We start from the raw sequence: 18178 nt of genomic DNA on the forward strand, positions 1-18178 counted from the left end.
TGGTGTCTGTGTTGTGTCTACAATATGTAAAATCCAGTGTAAACGTTTCACACCAAAGAATGGAGATTTTCTTTGTTTGCAGTATTTCCATTTACGAGCATTGCCCATACACCTGGTCTTGAACATGATTAAAGCACAAATGGTAATATCCACACTATTTTATTTATCACTTAACCGACCATGGTTTCAACACTTAGTGTCATTTTCAAGTCATTTTGGTCTTGAAAATGACACCAAGTGTCGAAACCATGGTCGTTTTAGTGATAAATAAAATAGTGTGGATAATACCATTTGTGCTTTAATCATAGATATAGCATTATTCCACAAAATTAAGCCTGAAACGATTTTATATGGTCTTGAAAATATTAATTAGCTATAAATAATTGCTTTTCTTCTCTTTTCCTGACTGTTACTCTTATTTTTATCTGTGTCAAGTAGGCAGCAATCTGTAGAAATTGTATTTCGCCAGTGGAAAGCATGAGAGGATTAAACCGAGCCAGGGATATGATACGCTCAACGCGTGCTACTGCGCTTCTATCTCCTCAACTGTCACGAGAAATACGAGGCGCGTCCGGCGCAAAACGACACCCACTCGCCGCCCTTGCACTGATCCGCCATATTGGAGCGCGGTAATAGATTTAACGGTTGGTGTGGTAAAGAGGCCAAAGCGTCATCCACGTAGCAAGGGGATTCCAACCTCAATATGACTCCTATATCCTCGTCCGAAACGTATTTCACATTCAAAAATCCGTTTGCCAAAGAGTAAATGCATATTTCTCCATCATTTTCCGGTGCGGCTGGACCCAACGCACAGATGGATTTAGAATACGTACCCCGTAAATCCCTTAATAATGGAGGCGAGGAAGGCTTTCAACAAAATAAAGAATTTTCTTACAGCTGAGAGTACAAGCATAGAAGTAAGGAAACGATTCATCAGATGCTGCATATGGAGCATATTTCTCTTTGGAAGCGTCTCTTGGACGTTGATAGCAGCAGAGAAGTCAAAAGTGGAAGCCTTTGAAATGTGGTGCTAACGAAGAATGATGAAGGCAAAATGTATCGGCAGTATAAGTAACGAGGAAGTGCTAAGAAGAGTAGGATAAAAGAGACCTCTTTTGAAAATCTTATGGAGAAGACGGGACATTTAGTTTGCCACATTATGAGGCATGATGGTCCGGTGAACACAATTGTTGAAGGACGGGTGGAAGGGAAGAGGGGCAAGGGATGGCCCCGAATAAGTTACATTGGACAGGTTATTAAGGATTTATAAGTGGAAAGATACGTCGCCATGAAAAGGCTAGCGGATAGGGGAACGGAATGGGGAGTTGCGTCAAATCAATCTTAGGACTTTTGACTTGTAATGATGATGTAAATGATTTGTAAAGGGAAATTTGTAAGTGATAATGTTGAGCCTTGCATGCTGGCTCGTGGTAGGCCTGGCCGGCTGTGAGGAGGCAGGTTTCGCACCCACCGGGAGTCAAATGTGGACCTAGCAAGACGACGCCAGTAGACACCCCCCCCTCGCCGGCTGTGGGGGCAGCATATATAAGGCCTTCCCAGGGACGAGACGTGACTGCTTCCGCATCGTAACGTATTCCGTCGTCGCTTCGTTGCTGCAGCTCGGGCCGCTGTCCGGCGGTCTTCCAGTCTGCACCGGTGCCTGGAGTGTTAAGCTACCCAGTGGCGCAGCGAAGGGGAGAAATTTTTAAGTTTAATCCATTTTACTTAATTGGGTTGATATTAATAATAGAATAGTGTATGGATGAATAAAATATCCCTCAGAAAGCCGTAAAACTCACCATTTTGAACAATTTATCTATAAAATTCCGCAATTTATTAATCTCGCACCTACCGCTTATCCTGGTGGGTATACTATACCCCCACACACCCCGGTATTAGTTGCACCTAAACACCCCCTCCCCAGCCTTAATTCCTAGCTGCGCCCCTGAAGCTACCCTCTCCTTCTCCTAGCCCTACTCCACCACTACGGCCATTTTCTTATTCATTTGTATAAACGTAATAAATAACTCGCCATAGACTGGCGAGTTTTTTTTTGTTTTACCGCGTCGAGTTCCTTATTTACCCTTTTCCCCTTCCTTCTGGGAGGTACCCTATCAATGTAGGATCATGGAAGATGGAAAGAATTATATTTTATAGTTTGTCACTGAATATGCTCAAAGAAGTATTTTTGCCCCTTTCCTTTACGGATGGATTCGGTCAGGAGCCTTTAAGTCCGCGAAAATTAACGGATGGCACAATTCACTCCATCTACATTCGGGATCTTAGCATGAAAGAGGAGCCTTTTTAAGATGTTACACCGTAAGATATGGATATAGGATTTAGGTCAAATTGTAGACTCCGATAATAGTAATTTTATATCATTGCTTATAATAACTGCTCAAGATCAGCCTTTATTTTTCATAGAAATCGTACATATTATTTTTACGTTCTTATGTAACTAACCACTATTATTCAGTTGAAAAAACATTAAGTAGATGTTGATCAAAATTTTTAAAATGTTACTTTATATTTTACTTGTATTTCTGTTCTATGCGGTTTCGGGATTAGGAAAACAAAAATCTCAAACTTCATCATTACTTCGTGAATCGGCCATTATTTAAATTAATATCAACGCAATAAAACGGTGACATCATAAACTCATGCCAATCGGGTCACATCACTCTTACGCCTCGTATCATGTGGTTTACATTCTTTTGAGTGATTAATTCCCAGAAAGAGAGATTCTCCAAGGGGGAGTTATTAAACTAGAGAGCTATTGACGTCATCAACACATGAGAAGTTGGCGGCATTTTTCGTGTTTTTTTTAACTAACGAAAGAATGACTTAGTGAGACAGGCATTTTTCGCTATGAATTATACATATTTTCCTTCATCTGCCAAGTTCTTTAAACGAAATGCAATTTCTCGTCTTGGCGAACAGCTCGATTTTCTAATAATGCCTACGAGCTGCATTTCTCAACTGTAGTTGCATTACAATGGGAGGTCTCCACTTTGAAGCTTACTATTTTGCAATTCACAGAACGCCAGTGCTTTTATTATGGGCTTCGGAGTAATTAGATAAACCTATAGATTTTCCAGGATTTTGGCCACAGTTAGTCTAATTTAAGATATAGCTCATTCCTCATTAATCATCTTCGCTTTGCTAACTATAAAATTGTTTGATCTAGTCTCTAATTGAAAAATTAAATCCCTGTACGAGGATGCAATCTTGATTTATGACCTTGATGATTTAATAAATGCCTTTATGATCAAATGAATGGCAAGAGGAAACTCTTCAATTACTGAACTCCAATGTACTTCTTTGAAGCGAGGATTTCTCATATAACCCCTTCATTACCATAAGCACGCAAGTCCAACAGCGAAAAAAATTTAATTTAAGATTCCCTTTGTCTTATTAATGGCTGTATGAACCGAAAATATAACAGATCTGAGACATTATTATTAAAACATTTTTTGCATTATAAACTCAGGAATTTCATTAATCTGATATGGAATTCCATTTTATTCCATTCCATTCCACTCATTTTATTTATTTCAGTTTTTATTTATTACGTTATTTAATTTATATCAAATCTAAGGTTAATTTTGTTCGTGCTTGACCTCACAGTACCAGTAATTGGTATTTTAATGATATGCTGAATTTAATTTCTCAACTAATGTAAAAACATTCACAGCTTTTTTATTACTTTTTCGATAATTATTTTCTACTTTCTTTGTCATTTTATTATCCCTCAAATGAAAAGAATCATGCAGAAAATAGATGATTAGTGGTGTATATACAAGTCTTAAGCTGACCGGTAGAGTCCATTTGTCTATCTTCAACCTTATAACGTCAAAAATATAGCTACAGCCACAATTTTTCCGCACTGCATCATCATACATCCACCGGAAGGGAATCGAACCATTCAATCTCAGCTTGGCTTTGAGTGAGGTAAAAACTATTGATCATTTCCTCAGGCAATCATAAAACCTGTTTCAGTGGTGAGGTTTCTAGAACAAATTAATCTTTGGATTCCTTATCTTCGGAAAAATGTACGGATATGCATACATCTATCAAGTCTGGATTTTCCGGCTATCCTTTTGCAGCAGTCCAACTCTGAAGCTTTGAGTTTCTCTTCACCTATCATGTTAATTTGCCGTATTTTACCAACATATGTGAGTATCGTCTGACCCTGTTACATGTATATCTCTATATATTGATATTATACATAGTAATTTTTGTTCTACATTTATGTATCCCAACTTTAATCGAATCAACGCTCTTCGCATTGTTGTTAATTTTAATACCGAAGTATTCATATCAATAACAAGCCTCCACTACGTCATTGGTATCCTCCAGTAATATTTATGTTCATATCTTCATCCAATTTCCATAAACTTAGTTTTGTGCTTGTTGATACCCAATCCCCAAGTACCATACGCTTCTGCTAGCTTCATGAGCATAATGCATTACATTACGGAGGCTATTTCATGCATAAATCCTGTGAAAGTCTTTTGGATAATTTGCCCTCAGATGCCAGTCAAATCATCTGTCTCCTTGGTGTATCTCTTTTATTTGGTTTCTTTAATATTTTTTATTCGCGATTTGGTCAAGGCATAGCAGTTAATCAATGTGGAATGGAATACTATCGAGGTTAACGGTAGATTTGGAGAGTTTTCGTTTTGGAATGAGAGGAGGATTATGTATCAATAATTAGTTAAAAGTTCGTTGACTTGTTCGTTCGTTGAAAGACGTCTGATTTTCTTTATAATTCCGAGAAGCTTTCAATCGGTGCATTCAATATTTTCTGACGTGGGCTGAACCTTAGGTATCTTCTTATGTTTCTGTTGCTTTTTATCTGAACCTTGCAGTTTCCACTATTTGTTTATTCAGAAAATTAAGTTTTCTGTCGCTTGGAGTTACTTAAGGTGTGTAGCGGGAGAATGAAGCCATTAATTTAACAATTATTCCCTCATTACCCAAAAAACCTTTATCAAAACTCACTCCCTCCCTCCATCGTTCCTTTTTACTTCTCATGAAAGAACTTCACCGTACAAGCCTTGTAACATCCGTCAGCTAATTGACTCTTTTCCTCTCTCTTCTCGTTTGTTCTTCCCAAGTTTTTATAATTTTATTCCGTTTTGTCTCATTCATTTTTTTTATTTTCACAGGAAATTGGCGTCACGTCTGAAAATGAAAAATGATTTAAATAAATAAATGAAAATCATAAAATCTTGATCTTAAATATGTTATACCGAGACCTATTCTCACAAATTTAATTTCTTTAAAGCGTATTTATCTTTTCAAACAGTGGGAAAGCCTTGGTGGTAACTCCATTTTCGCGGTTTCTCACACCGCGGAACTCCCGCATGAGGTGGATATCGGCGTTTGCGGGGGAAAGCAATATTCTGCCGTGAAGCGTATGGGAACGTTCCTTTGGACGTCTGTCGCTGCCAAAAGCTCAAATCCTCTCTTCCGTTCATGGAGACGTTCGCCTAATCCTCTCTGAATCCGCCTTTTGAGAGGAATATGTCCCTCACCTGGACTTGGACGGCGATTCTGCCTGTCTAAATCGAAATTGCACGGCCACCATTCCATCTGGGAATATCCAGAAGGCAAAATAACTATGTGTGCCCATGGTGCTTTCCGAGCAAATCTATTTGTACATAATACCCTGCGAGCCGCCTCCAGGATGCTTGGTGTTCCGAATATTTTCCGTATAAAATGCAACTGACTTTGTATGGTCGTAGCATCGAAGTCTGAGGGCAACTCTTTTTTTCTTGCCTTCAAAATTGCAATGGCGCACGTGCTACGCATCTCTGCTACTACCAGCGAAGGCTTTCCTCTTTAAAACAATAATACCCAGTCTCATTAACTACCTTTAATGCGCAATTTTGTCTTCAAAGTGCGCACCAAACTCAGCAATATGTCCAAGGGTGCATAAAATATTATCAAAATAATTGGGAAAATGAATAAGTTATCCAATTTTCCTTTTTCTCAATATCCTTAACCGACCCCAACCTCCACAGGGTTTTTCCGTCCGCCCACCCTCTCTCCGTATTGTGTTGACCATTTTCTTCCGCCTGCAATCCCTTCCTGGTACCCATGCTAATAGGGTGGTTTCCTATTATTTTTTTATTGCCTAAATCGAAAGATTATTACTCCTGGAGTACGTATTTCACGCTTTTAGAATTTTAAATGACGATATCTATTTTTCGCGATTAAATGAAAACTGAAAATTTTCAAGCGCGCGAAAACGCGACGGGTAAGGAAATCTCTCCGTGTGACGTATTTCTGGTTCCCCCTCTCGCCTTGTGAGGTGACCTTGATCGAGGGTCTGAGCGCTGATAGGACGCAGGATGCTAGAGGGTAGCTGAGTACCTTGCTGGGTGGTAGCGCTTGGCTTAAAAAAGGCTTATTAATACCTTATCAAACGAAGAAAACTTTCCGACCTTAGCCAGTTTTAATAGGTGATTATTAAGACATGTTTCCCTGAGCTCTGCGCCTCATGCATGCATTGGTAATCTCAGACGATGTATAACTCCTATGTTCTCCTATAGAAACTAGGTTCCTGTGACGTCACGTGGAGTGGCATCGCATGGGCGCCAATCTGGCCCTTTTCAAATGAGGTTAAAAATGGACCATAGCCATTCGTCTAAACCGGTATTTCTAAAACGAAATAATTTGTATATTATGAATACAGTAATGGTGGGTAACGATTCGCAATCAATGCCTTTCGTTTTCTTTGTTGAAGGAAACTACCCTATTCTCACTTCTTTCTCAGCTACCCTTCGGGAATTCCTCTCTCCCGCGTCTTTCGTGCTTCGCTACTTACTCCCGCCTCTCCATTTCTACCGCCACGCGGTCTCTCTTTTTACCCTACCCCCGTCGCTTCGTACGCATTAAAATACTGTGGAAAAGTGCAACCATATTGTATTTATCATTCTGCTGTTAATTTACTTCGTGTGCTTCAGAGGAGTTAATAATCTCTTTCGCCTGAAGAAACTTGGATAAATAATCGTTGAGAAGATAAAGTAAGATGAATCGGATCCCTTCCAATTTTTTGGTATTTTATTGTTCATAGTAAAAATATTCGTATGAGAAGTGACACTCTACGGATCAGAAATATGAACCATGGGAAAAGCTGAAAAGAATTTAAAGCCATCGAGGGCAGGTAGAACGCACTCGGTGGTTTTCAGATCAGCCGCGAGAAAAAAAGCGACTTGTACCATAGAAAATAATGCCTAATTGCGTGTGTAATACCTACTCACTATAATTATTTTCTGTAAACATACTATCTTTTGGAAGTTTTTTACTGCAAAATGTACAAAATCGCGGGACTTCAGTATGAAAAAAAAACAAAATATGCATTTAAGCTCGACATAAAAGAAAATAAATTAATTAACATATTATTTAAAAATTAATTTGTACTGAAAAACCTTTCATTTGAGGCTATTTGGGCAAGATGCAGTGGCTATTTTAAATTTAGTTAATGAGAGGTGATATGGCTCCTGGAGGTGGCATGGAAAAATGTCATTTAATTTTAGCTCGTATTTTGATCGACAAAATTGAAAAAGCGTTAATGATCGTCACAGAAGTTATTTGAGTAAATTGGTTATTGATACCGTTAAACAAATTCAGACTACGGCTATATATTTTACTTACAGAAAGGGGATGATCGAGCTCCACTACCCTCCTTCCTCCCCCCGCCTTATGTGCCTGTGCCCGGTGTTTTTAACTCTCTCCGCAAGGGTGCTCAAATGTCGCGCGCGTCTTCGGAAGTTACTGTAATATGGCGCACGTATCCAATCTTCTCCCTCCAGCAGCAGAGGACCGCATTCATTGATAGACGCCGCATACAGAGGCGAAGAAGTTCCGCTCGCCACCGCTTGTCGTTTCGTCTGATGACGGACTCTCGATTCAAAGATGAGACGGTTGACTTCGCGGTCGACAGATGGCAAAAACATCTTGGCGCGTAGGACTCTGGGCGCGTACTTTTGACAACCCTGATGGAAATAATAATAACTTTTCGTGGAAGGTTATTCGGACATTCCACCGTGTCAGGTTCTCCAACTCCATCTCGTTCATCGAAACGTCGGAGATGGAGTTGGAAAACCTGACCCGGTGGAATGCCCAGAAAACCTTCCACGATTTGATACGCCGGAAAGCCTGCGATGTTTCTTCAATAACTTTTCGATTTTCGATGCATTAATTTTTATGTTGTTTCGGTGTCTAGGAATATAAAAAAGTAATATTATTATTAAGTTTTTCTTTTATTGTCGTAAAAGACATTGTTATAACCTTTTATTTCTTTAATGTAACAAAATATTGTACTGATATTCATTCACAGCCCATAAAAAAGTGTATAAATATACCGAAACGATGGCAAAAACTTACATTCAAAATTCTTCAATCCGAAAAACAGCAAAAAATACTCAAAGAAACTGAATCATCACTAAACATAGACGACAAGAGATGGAAAAAAACTCAATTTTTATTTACTCGACCGGAATCCTCAAAAATCCTCAAAACGCGATCGACCTCCTCCAATTAATGATCCACTATCAAGTTCCACTGCAAACGTCGTTATTTTTTTATGGCGAGTTTCACATGTAAACAAGTTCACAATGGGGGCTAAAGGGCAGAGAGTACAGGGAAAGTAAACGAGTGGTTCTCTAAGGTGGCGGGGTAAGGAGATTTTATGAGAGATGGCTAGCTCTTAGCCACGAAAACTTGGCCGAAACCAAAGCGCTGAAATTCGCATTAAAAACTGCTTACATAATGAATTTTCACTTTTACTCGAGAAAGGAAGTTCAAGGGCGATTTATATGGACCGTCATAAGTACTACCCAGTTTCTTGATCCGTTTTAGCTCCACTCAGGGCCGTATCAAAGGAGGGGCCCAGGGCCCAGGCCCTGTGCCACTCACCAACCCAGGGCCACCCACCTAGCATGAGCCTTTCGCCAATATAGAGGTAAATCTAAAAAAAAACGGAAAAACAGAAAAACAAACCTCAAGTATCAGGGACTTCGAAGTGAAGCTTATTTTTTTCATGCAGTCGTCAAAATCGGCGTTAGTAAATGGAAAATTGCGTTACTTTCATTTTGTGTGACTAGGTTACAAATTGCAACACCTTGAAACAGTGGACCTCCCGGTCTCTCACCAATATGAGCCTCGGGCCCCCCACATTATAAATACGGCCCTGGCTACACTGAAAATCCGCCTTCGAGAGCAATTACTGCCTATTTCATTCGATGCCTGCCTATTTTCATTCAATGTGTACCATCACATCTACGAACAAAATCTAATAACACTTCACTGAATGCGTCAATGTAACTCAATCATCCTCAATTGGACAAAATGCAATTTTATCAAACCTGATTATTTTTAACAAACCTGGGGGTGATGATAACTCTGTATTATTCTTCACAACATTTACTAGCCCTTCCGTTTTCGGTACCAAAAACACCATTATCTAGGGTAGTACAATTTCCAGCTTTTTGGGAGTGAGTGTCACATGTACACTTAGTAGATGGTTTGATCAGTTTGATGGTTAAAAAGTTGAGCAACGTCCATAATCACAAGGATAATTTTTAGCTTTAACGGCATATTCTGTGGTCCTATTTAAACACTTGTAGCTGCATTGGTCCAAGAAAAATCATTTGCCAAAGTTTCACATCTGATCATAATTTTTTCTCCTTCTTTTGGGTCTAGCAGTTTTGTTCTCACATTGATATCCAAACGTTTCTATCCTCATCGGGTACCAAAATATGTTTCCAAGTATTCCTTATACATATTTTACTGCAGCATGAGTAATCAGATTGGTAAAATAGTGCGTTATTGTCGCCGATTCGGAGTTAAAGTTATGTCTTTTCTGTTCTCTGATATCCCAAGTACAAGTTTTTACATTAAATTAGCTATATTTTTTATGGTATTAATATTTTTTTCTGCCCGACCCTCCATCGACCAATTGTTAATGTCAAACATCCAGTTATGATCGATCACGCTCTCTATTACATTGATGATGCCGCTTAGTTTAATGTCGTTACATTGAAACATTTTACTGTTGTTATTTTATCTCTTAATTTCTACCGTGTTTGCAGAACAGTAGACAATTGTTTAACCCTGGAGGGCGTATGACATATGTTTTGGCTTTCATTGGGTAGTATCCGTTTCTGAACCTTTAAACGTTGATTCTTTTCTTCGGGTAGTCAATATTTCAAGAAGGTAACGCGTGTATCATATGGAAAACAAATTCAATTAGTTTCTCTCAGTGCTTTTCCCAAAGTTGATATTTTCTTAATTTTAGCAGAAAGATTCCTTTACCTATATTCTAATTTCAAGGGCAATACTTCTCTTCGAATTCCGGTGGATACAGCGACCTTAACGTGTTGTGCAGCCTCCGACGCATCACTCCAGCTCGACTAGTGTTTTTTCAGGACCCATTATCAGTTCAAAAATTTACGCTATCATCTTGAAATTCTCAGTATATGCTTTTTTCAACATTTATATGTTTTTGAAATAAAAAAATGTCTGCATAATTGGCAAGGGATTCAAGTAATTTAGAGAGCATAGTGATTTGCGCAATATCCCGGAAATCCTTAGGTCCTTGGTTCGATTCTCATTCCGGGGGAGGTTTTATCTATGGCAAGTAATCATAAAAAATAGTTTAGTGCTTTCTCATGCATGTCTTTCATATTCGAAATACATGTAGATGACGGCAAAGGTTTACTCTACGTATCATGAAATGTCAAATCTAATTGCGTGAATTTTAAACATTTCCTCTCGAAAAAATTGCATAAGGCATTGATCAAGATCGAAGCATCATCTTCGCAGATTTTTTACTTCACCCGCTTCGAATTCGTTAATCGTGGATATTATGTATTCATAATCTGCGCCTCAAAACACACAATTTCGATTCGTCTTTGTTTCTAAATTGCCACTGTTTAGGCGCGCCGCCGAAACCGTCGCGTGAGGTATCAGTTGTGTAATTTGGACGAATTAGCTTGACTGTGATCGTGAGGGTAAAAGTACTTTAACGTTAGTGTATTAATATTTCCTTGTGCGTGTAAAACAGTTGTTATCGTGGTCATTGCTGCTCGTGGACAATTAACTTCATTGCGGAATGCTCGTCAAGTGGCGTCCTGAGTAGCTCAAAGGAAGTTTCTGAAGTGGAGAAAGGTATGGGGAAGCTCTTGGCTCGTTTGAAGCGATTAAATTCTTTCAGCAACTCACGTGGAAAAACTGGAAGAACTTTTGGGAATAAGACTTAATTACTTCGGCATTTTTTCGGTGCGACAGAAACCACAGTATAGGAATTGCTCGTGTTATTGTTTGTGAATGCAGAAAACGGAGTTATATTGTAAATGATCCGTTGGATCACCTTTCGTACTTTCAATGATTTCTGGGATGTGTTACAAAAGAGAAGAGTGGCTGTGTTGCGCCCTAGATATACGCCAGACCCGAACCTTGATCCTGACTTGACTTTTTTTATCGGTTAACCTGGGTTAAATGAGGCCAATTGACCCCCTGTTCCTGTTGAATGGTATAAGGCCCTTCAGAACCACTCCTGAGATTGGATGATGGGCTTAAGTTCAGCTTGAAGTGTCCCACTGGAAGAGGTATTACCATTTGCTAGGTCAGTATAATGTGTTGACTACAGTATGAGCGTTATTAATAATTTTGCAGTACGGTCCTTCTTCTGAAACAAAACGGGGATATACCTGGGTATAAATTCTGTTTAGGTGTAAATAAATTCCAGATTTACCGAGGGCTCAACCAGCCATATTTCCGGGTGGGAAAGATGCCCCAGATTTGGTGAAGTTTCAGAACTCTTGGAGCACCCAAAGGAAAATTTTTCTTGTAATTTCCCCTTATAACATGCCTTTAACAAGCTTTTTAATATTACATAAATTTAATTCTCACACTAGTGAACCCATGACATTGACCCGTTCTCTTTCTAATAATTAATACTCCAAGCCGTGGTAGAAGACTTATGGAAGTTGAATTGGATCGAATCTGGGGAGGCATAAGTCAAAAGCAGTGACAAATAAGGCTACACACATACTTATAACATATTTTGTCTTCTACCCCTTCATCGTAATTGTTTGATGGTTATAAGAGAATCATGTGGTGGCTGGAAAGGCGAAAGCTTGTCTCCAACATTCAGTGTGGTTACTGCCACTGTAGATCCATATTGGGTCACCTTTTGGGAACAGAAAATTTCATCCCGGAGGCCTTTCTCCCTCAGCGGCATGTACCATGTCATTGTAGTCTTTTTTTGCTCAGAAAAGGCATATAACAGGTTCTGGCAGAGGAAAGATTTGGACAGGCTTCACGCATGGGATTCTAGGGTGAACTTACAGATTTTTATTCAGAAATTTTTACTGTCGGGGTTTTTGGAGTATGATCTGGTGATGTTTTGCGGATCATCTAAAGCAGAAAGGCAATTGCAAATTACCTTCATTAGGCTGAACATATGGTCTTAGCAAAATGGATTTCAATTCTCAGCTGAGAAAACTAAGTGCCGGCATTTCCACCAACGGCGTGGGATTCATTTCCCACCAAACATGTACTTGGCCAATGCTGAACTCACTTTAGTTGAATCACTCCAACTCCACATCTTGAGAATGATATTCAACCAACAACTAAACTGGTGTGATCACATTAGCAACCTGCAGGAGATATGTCTCTAGATTTTAGATATGTATTGTACGAATTTTTACGAGAACGGCTTAGGAAGCAGATCGGTTCTCAATGATTCTATTGTACCGCTCTCTAATATGCTTGTCATTAGATTATGAGAGTACAGTCAATTTGTTGGGATGCATCTTGTACCTGATATTGCAATGAATGGTGCATCATATCGGTCTGCACCTGGCAACTGAGACTATCAAGACCATTGTTCAAATATGCTGCAAAAGTTTTATCAAAATCACTCAGTGTAAAACGTTATTTTCAAACCATGGTTTTTAGATGTAACCGATGACTGAGAGCTAGCAAACCAGTTAGTTCACTGTTAAGATAAGGGTCATTCCATGTCAAATCACCCAGAAATTTTCAAAATGACACCCACCGACTCTGATTTTGATGAAATTTTTGTCACTAGCTACTATCACCTATCTAATGACCCATGTAAAATATTTCCTCTCTCACTCTCATAGTTTGTAAGATATGAGGAATCAAAGTTTGAGATGTTTGCTCAGAAGTGGCGCTAGTGAGAGTCAAATTCCAGAGTGCAGGACACAGGGTAAAAATTCATAACTCAGAAACCACATAACATATTTGAATGAAATTTTGACCCCTTGTCTATCCAAGTACATAGCTTCCATAGTAATGTCTTTTATTCCCCTTGCATTGTTATGTTGGCCAAAATGATGTCAACAGTTGTTAATTAACCGATTTTTTTAGCTCAAAAACATTACTTCATATTTTCAGAATTATCACCAAAAGGCAGAGCAGTTAACTCATCCAATTTTTTTTTAAATTGAAGGTTAATATGTGCTCCAATATACTGTGAAATAAAAATATTGTTGCCATCAAGTTGCCATCAAGGAATGTGGATATTGGTGACAACCTGCTGCATATCTATAAGTAATACCATTTGCTCTGCCAGCTCTTCCATCACCAAGGGTTTGGAAGACCATACTTCTTCTGTGAAAGTGAGGCTAAATTTGTACAACTCCAGTTCAGCGGGACTCATTTAATCACTTTTTCACAGATCTTAACAAACTTGTACAATGCATGTGCTTATGATGACCACTGGTTTTTTTTGGATGAGTGATTTCTAAACACGAGGAAGAACATGATGTGAAAGTGAAATTTATGCACCCATATCGAAAATCCCCATGTGATGGAATTGGTGGTACTGTAAAGCGTTTAGTTTGCCCGAGAGAGCCTCCAGAGATGTTCGGGAGATGCCTTAAACACATTGAAGTGTATTATTTAAATAATTTTATATAAATTAGTATTTCCATTTATCCTCTAATGCACAGTAAGAGCCTAATGTATTTTGATACCAATTTTTCCAAAAACTAAACACTTGAAAAATGGGTAAATTCCAGGAAAAAAGCATCATTTCACATTTCTGAGCCATTTGGATTTTTTTACCCTCAGCTGCCACAAGCCAAGTATTGCTATTAAAAAAAAATTGTATGAACAAGAGCCACATTCACTAGACTACATGTTTGGTCTTAGATTTACTGGCCAATATTTCAAATATATCCTCATGAAGGTATGGATACACTTATACTTATTATCTTACAGTACGTGTCCAAAATCCCTCTCACAGGGGCAGAAAAAAAAGTAAAACCTGAAATACTCATAGTGGCAGTCAAAACACCACCATTTTTATTTCACAGTATATTGGAGCACATATTAACCTTCAATTTAAAAAAAAATTGGATGAGTTAACTGCTCTGCCTTTTGGTGATAATTCTGAAAATATGAAGTAATGTTTTTGAGCTAAAAAAATCGGTTAATTAACAACTGTTGACATCATTTTGGCCAACATAACAATGCAAGGGGAATAAAAGACATTACTATGGAAGCTATGTACTTGGATAGACAAGGGGTCAAAATTTCATTCAAATATGTTATGTGGTTTCTGAGTTATGAATTTTTACCCTGTGTCCTGCACTCTGGAATTTGACTCTCACTAGCGCCACTTCTGAGCAAACATCTCAAACTTTGATTCCTCATATCTTACAAACTATGAGAGTGAGAGAGGAAATATTTTACATGGGTCATTAGATAGGTGATAGTAGCTAGTGACAAAAATTTCATTAAAATCCGAGTCGGTGGGTGCCATGCCTGGGTGAACTGACATGGAATGACCCATAATTTTTTGATGACTGTCAAACGTGAATGAATGAACGTTCAAAATTTCTGAAATGTACCTCTAGTCTACATCCAGAGGCAATTATGAGACCATTGTGTGATACATATCCGCACGGGTGTCTCAAGATTTCCTTTATAACAGCAGAGTTCCCTCAGCTCTTCAAAAAATTCCTAGACCTCAATCCAAAGCTCATTCCTGTGTATGCGGACGAGAGAGAAAAACTTAACCCTCTATGCCCCAGGGTGACTCTGAGGTAACATACCGCATTTATGCACTTTTTGTTATTTTTTTTCATTTCTTGGCCTCTGTATACCATTGTGACTCAAAGTAACAGTTGGCCTACCCAATACCCTCTCATGTATTACTTTTGTTTTTTCGCCTCCTGAGGGCGTTCTCTGTCAGATCTCTGCACATGCACATGTAAAAAATTGGGGCATAGAGGGTTAATTTTCATGTGCATACGCTGTGGTTTTAAGGCACCATGAAGTCACGAAGCTGAAGCTTAGCCCTTAGTGTGGAATTTTAATGGCTTGACTGTTTGCTCTGTGGATGGCCCTTCAGGGTGTCCATCACAATGAAGTATGTTATCCTCCATATGGAATCAGTGAGCACTCTCAAGACCATCCCCTTCTTCTCTCTGTTGCATCCCATTGCATAGGAAATTCATTTTTTCCTCTGCTCCTTCCACATGAGGGGTGTAAAAATTACTTTTATGTTGGTACCAGGTCATATGGGAATAGAAGGAAACCAAAAGGGTGGCAGAGAGGCGAAAGAGGCTTTATCTGATTTTGAACCCTATCCATTACTGGTACCTGCAGAGGATCTCAAGGTAGCATGGAAGAATGTCGTTCTAAATCAATAGAAAGAACATTGGAGTTCCCAAGCAGGGAAAAAACTTAATAGCGTGAAATTTAAAATGTCAGAATGGGTCTCCTCTGTCAGGAGTACTCAGAGAGGAAAGGTGGTCATCACGCGATTGAGGATAGGATACTGCACCATGACTCACTCATTATCTCTTTGCGGAAGAGGAGTAGGGTAGTTTCCTTAATCAAAGAAAATGAAAGGCATTGATTGCGATTCGTTCCCACCATTAATGTATTCAAAATATACAAATTATTTGGTTTTACAAATCCCAGTTTAGATGAATCGTAAGGGTCAATTTTAACCACATTTGAAAAAGGCCAGATTGGCGCCCACGTGATGCCACTCCACGTGACGTCACAGGGACCTAGTTTCTATACGAGTAGATAGGAGTTTTACATCATCTGAGATTACCAATGCATGCATGAGGCACAGAGCTCAGGGAAACATGCCTTAATAATCACCCATTAAAACAGCCTAAGGTCGGAAAGTTTTCTTCCTTTGATAGGGTATTAATAATCCTTATTTTAACCGAGTGCTACCTGCTAGCAGCCTGCATCGTATCAGCGCTCAAAGCCTCGCCCCAAGGTCACTTCACATGCGGCAGTGGGAACCAGAACGACGTCACACGGAGATTTCCCAGCATTCATACTTAGCCATCGCGTTTTCGCGTGCTTGAAAATTTTCACTTTTCATTTAATTGCTAAAAATAGATATTGTCAGTTAAAAATCTAAAAGCATGAAATATGTACTCCAGGAGTTATAATCTTTCGATTCAGGCAATAAAAAAGTAATTGGAAACCACCCTATTCCCACCTGAGTATGATGAATGTGTCTCCATAATCAGGTTGAGACATTTCCTGACAGTGTCCTGTATCGGGTATTGTGCAATGGGATGGGCCTTGCTGGAGGATTAAATGGTATGCCCAGTGACGACCCCGCATTTCTTAGCTGGATAATAACATTTTTGAAAACTATTTGTCTTCTTATCAATATTTAACCCTTGGGCTGCGGGAGTTCACGATTTTAGCAGCCAGCCAGAGCAGAAGAAACCCCCTGTGCAGGAGGCACCCCCTGCCATGAAGGCTGGTCTGGTAGAGTTTAAGCCCCTCAGCAATCCTTATGGCGAGGGAAAGTGCCCAAGTGCAAGATATCCAGGTAACAATAAAAATTTTGGGTAAATGCCGCAGTCTGGGCGAAAAAAGTACAAAAAATGTTCCCGCACTCTAGGGGTTAATGTTACTACACAATTTGCTGTATGTAAATTTTTTCTCTTATATCTTCCTATTTTGAAAAAATCAAGAATTTCCAGATTTCTTTTGATGATGGGTTATGATGTGATCCACACAGAAATTTTTATACAAGATATGATGCTGTGAAAACTGACCTCAGATGTTTATGTACCCCAAAAACATCTACTAACAAATACTACTACTCCAACCATTAAGAGATCCAGTGTGCATAATCGTGTAGCTTCCAGTATAAAAGTATCTTCCTTCTAGTCACTTCATTTGGCTGATTGGTTGTACCTCGAGGTTCGATTTTCACATTTATGCCTAAATGTTCCCTAGTCTACTGCAAGCCATAAGTGATGTTGTGCTCCATGTCCCTGTCCCCAGAATTTTTTCACATTTGACGTTTGTACTCTCTCGTGTAGTCCCCACCTAGAGATCCAAATGGGAGACACCTCTGGAATATTTGTCTCAAGAGCAGTGGCACAGCGAGGGAGGGGTTTTGGGGGATAAAACCTCCCCCAGAGCTCAGAGAAGCTTTTAATTTCAATCCATTTTACTTAATTTGATTGATATTACGTAAAGAAGGGTGTAAGGATCAATAAAGTATCCCTCATTAAGCTGTAAAACTCACCATGTAGAACCATTTATCTTTAAAAATTTCAAGGGGAGGGTCCCCACACCTCACGCTTATCCTGGCAGGTATACCACCCCCCCAGGTTTTTTTGCACCTAAAACCCCCCCAGGTTTTGTTGCACCTAAAACCCCCCCAGCCTTAATTCCTAGCTGCGCCCCTGCTCAAGAGTATGTCATCATGTTTTTTTTTAACCCAGCAGGCCAATACATCGGCATACATTTTTTTGCAGCAGGCCAATACATCGGCTCTTACGTAGTCCATTATTTAATTTACAATAACTTATTACGTACATTGCTATAACTTATTTCAGTTGACATAAAAATATTTTGTCTATATTAATCAGTTTAGCCTCGTCAATTAAAATAAAAACGCATATTGATATGCAATAAAATAGCTTTGTATTGTTTTCATTGTAGTTGCTTCTACATTTTATTAAATACCCTCGGCATTTCTCGCCAATATCCCAGGAAGAAGGATAGCACAAAGAAGGTTAAAGAATGAGTGGAATAGCTGCAACTCCTTGGGATAATAACATGTTTGATTCCCCTTGCGTTTCACACTGTAGTACTACACCAATTAAAGTATTGCTAAAATGGCTGCAGTGACATA

General features: G+C 39.1%; 1 long non-coding RNA gene across 1 annotated transcript in view; it reads left to right on the top strand.

The window, feature by feature from the left end:
- The first annotated feature begins 10967 nt into the window (after positions 1 to 10967).
- The window catches only part of LOC124165094, a 53913-nt gene continuing 46702 nt past the window's right edge, over positions 10968 to 18178 (top strand). The window contains exon 1 of the long non-coding RNA XR_006866120.1: positions 10968 to 11638. This is a non-coding gene — a long non-coding RNA (uncharacterized LOC124165094). The remainder of the gene's footprint in view (positions 11639 to 18178) is intronic.

The sequence above is a fragment of the Ischnura elegans genome, chromosome 9 (genome assembly GCF_921293095.1).
Source record: "Ischnura elegans chromosome 9, ioIscEleg1.1, whole genome shotgun sequence".
NCBI lineage: Eukaryota > Metazoa > Arthropoda > Insecta > Odonata > Coenagrionidae > Ischnura > Ischnura elegans.